The sequence below is a fragment of the Nyctereutes procyonoides genome, unplaced genomic scaffold, assembly GCF_905146905.1.
Source record: "Nyctereutes procyonoides isolate TBG_1078 unplaced genomic scaffold, NYPRO_anot_genome, whole genome shotgun sequence".
Classification (NCBI taxonomy): Eukaryota; Metazoa; Chordata; class Mammalia; order Carnivora; family Canidae; genus Nyctereutes; species Nyctereutes procyonoides.
The window spans coordinates 38,262,498-38,265,670 of NW_026575043.1; the positions used below are offsets into that span (position 1 = coordinate 38,262,498).

Genomic DNA, 3,173 nt, shown 5'->3' on the forward strand with positions numbered 1-3,173 from the left:
GTGAGGTTTGGGGTCAGCACATCCCCAGGGCATGAAGGAGATGGACCAAGACATTAATGATGCTGCCCCCATGGACTCCAGTGTGGGTCCCCGAAGCCTGGTCTCCCTCTGTCTCTCTCTGTCTCTCTCTGTTTCTGTCTCTGACCCCAGCCCATTCCCCTGTCAGCTGAGCCTCTGTCCACACTCCTGGTGGGGAGGCCACAGGCTCGCTCTGTCTCTATGATGACCTCTGTGTGTGGCTCCAAGTGTGTTCTGTAATTTACAGGTTTATAATTAATCGACCCTTACTTTTCAAAGTTTCCTGTGTTGTAGCTGAAGGACCTCCTGCAGTCATCACCAGAACCTCAAGGGCAGGGCCCAACCTTGACATTGGTTATGGAGAGACTGAGACCCTCACAACACAGGACCTTCTGTTCCTGAAGGGACAACACTGGCTCCCTCCCTCTGTGACCATGGAGGTCGTGGTTCAATTCCAGGAAAGGGTCGGACTCATCACAAAGACTGACACCTCAGTCCAGGGGACACACTCTGTCATCTAGACTATGGGCTCATGTGCAGTTTATTTGCTCCCTTTTCAAACTGTCTGTTCGATCTTCCTCAGGTCCATCCTTCCTAACCTCTCCCTTCAGGGACATGGGATCACACCTCACTGGATCAGTGGATCGGATGATGTCAACCTGTGCACTCGGTCATCACAGCCCCCAGACTCCTAGGTGACATTCTCTGCCTGCACGAAGGTGCTGTTGCTCTGGGGTAGTTTACTGAGCTGTGACAACACAGCAGTGGTGTGGCCGCCGTCACAGGACCATGTAGGAGAGTGACATCAACAGGAATACAGTCACCTCACACACTCACCCTCCTCCTTTCTCCACCTGCTGTCAATCCCTGGCCTCCTTACCACCTCTAGATTCCCGCCTCTTCCAAAATACAATGAGATTCCAGTGATGGGGAATGTAGCCTGTGGTATGTTCTTCTTCCCTATGAAATGTGAAGTTAATACTGTGAGTTAATACTCATGCATATTTTTGAAATTCACAACTTATCTCCTTTAAATATTGACAAAATATCACACTCTATGAATATCCATCATGTTGGAGGAGGTTTTTCTTACCTCTTTCTGGTCATTTTATAAAAAGGTGCTATAAAAAAGTCAATCTGCAGATTTTTTATTGCTTTCAGCTCTGGAGAATATGAAAAAAGTTTCCTTAAACAAGTACATTGGGATTTTTCTCTAGAAAGCTATCTTTTTACCGTTTATAATTTTGAGTGTGGCATTGATTTATGTGTTCCATGCAAACACCAACTAATGAGAACTAGTCATCTGGTTGAAGCTAAGGGAATAGTGATCCCAGCTGCACAGAGCGCTGACATGTGCATCAGCAGAGCAGGGACGTGGCTGAAGGACCATGACAGCTTCATGACTTATGAGTGTTTCATTTACTGAAAAATCAGAAGATGATAAGTGAATGTTCACTAGTCTAGAAGAAACTGTCCCAGCTCACGAGGACAAAACTTTCTGTATCCTTTCAGACTCTGTACAAATTGGGCTACTCTGAGTGACTTTGAGGTCAGAGACGATAAAGGAGTCTCCATTCCCAGGAGGGTTCTGAGGATGGACCTTGGATCAGAGCATCAGGCAAAGCATAAGCAGGAACCCAGGGGGAGCCTAAGCAGGCAGCTTCTGGGGCACTCCCTCACTTTGCAGACAGATAAGTAGGTTTTTGTCTCACTTCCCCACAGGCCTGGAGCACCGTGTGAGCATTGAGACTGCTGTCATATGTTGAGCAGAAATAGTCAGCTTCATCCTCAGCCTGGAGCCCAGAGATGGTCAGGGTGGCTGAGTTGCCTGACTTGGAGCCAGAGAATCGATCAGGAACCCCAGAGGGTCGAGTATTGGTACTATAGATGATGGTTCTGGGGCCTGTTCCTGGGAGCTGCTGGTGCAGGAGATGGTTAACTGCTATAACCAATGTTGGAGCTGCTTCCAGTGCAGGAGATGGTGACCCTCTGGCCCAGAGACCCAGACACGGAGGCTGGTTGAGTCAGCACAGACTGGGCCCAGGACCCTACAAGGGGAGAGACACAGAGAGGGTGATGCCGGGGTCTGGAGACAAGAGAAAGATGCAGGACCCCCCACACGTCCTCACAGGGCCCCTTCCTCTGTTCCCACATCCAGTCACCTGTGCAGTGAACGAGGAGGGTGAGGAGGAGAGGGCAACAGGCCATGGTGGAGGTCATCCTTGATCCTGCCTTCTGTGGTCCCACAGCTGAGCAGAGCCTCCCCCCATCTTTCCCTTCCTCTCTTCATCCTCTGAGAGAGGGAGGGGCTTTCCATGCAAATGAAACCCCAATTCTCTGGTCCCTCAGTGGCCCTGGGTCAAGTCCCTCAGCCTAGGGATGTGAAGGCTGTGGGCAGGGGAGGGGAGGGGCTGTGTAGAAATCTGAGGTAGGGAGGTCCCAGCTGTGAGCCCTGAGCAGAGGGCACAGGCAGTGCCTGGTGGCAGGTCCCAGCTATAATCACCCCTGACTCTTCAGAAATGGACGCCATCACCCCCTGGTGTCCAATCCCAGATACACTATTGTGTGACTCCGTGATCAGAGCCCATCTCAAAAAAGGGTGTCTACCCAGTGCTCTATCCAGTGTTTTAGGGCCAGGTCAATAGTCCCCTTATGTAACCTCCCATTTCCAGAGGACAAACTTTCTGCTTTACCTAGACTCCTCATGGGTAAATGTGTCCATAGCCCCTTGGGAATTCTTGAGTCAGGACTGAGGTGGTGTCTCTATAGAAACTCCTCTTGGACCAGGATCAAGTCCAGAGGAGTGACGGGTCTCTAGGGACATTTGGAACCTTCCGTGCAACATGCTGTGTTTTCTCCTGTTATGTGATTCCTCTCTGAGTTCTAGAGGATTCCTTCCACTGAGATTTGTATATCAATGAGGGACAGGGAGAATTCTTTTCAGGTTGTGGGTAGAAGCACTTGTGTTCATCCTAGTAGATCACACACTGAGATTCTTTGTCACCTCTCCCTACTTGCATGTTGTTGTCACAATAGTTTCCCACACACCATGGGCAGGGAGTCCCTCCTAGGCTTCTCTTCCCAGCACATGGTCACAAGACTGCAGGAGCCCAGCCAGGCGAGGTTGTGTGTGCCGCTGACAGCAGAGCACAGGG

At 50.3% G+C, this 3,173-nt stretch overlaps 1 pseudogene; it reads right to left on the reverse strand.

The window, feature by feature from the left end:
• Positions 1–709: 709 nt before the first annotated feature.
• On the reverse strand, positions 710–2,226 carry LOC129508284 (immunoglobulin lambda variable 1-40-like; annotated as a pseudogene).
• Between the last annotated feature and the right edge of the window lie 947 nt (positions 2,227–3,173).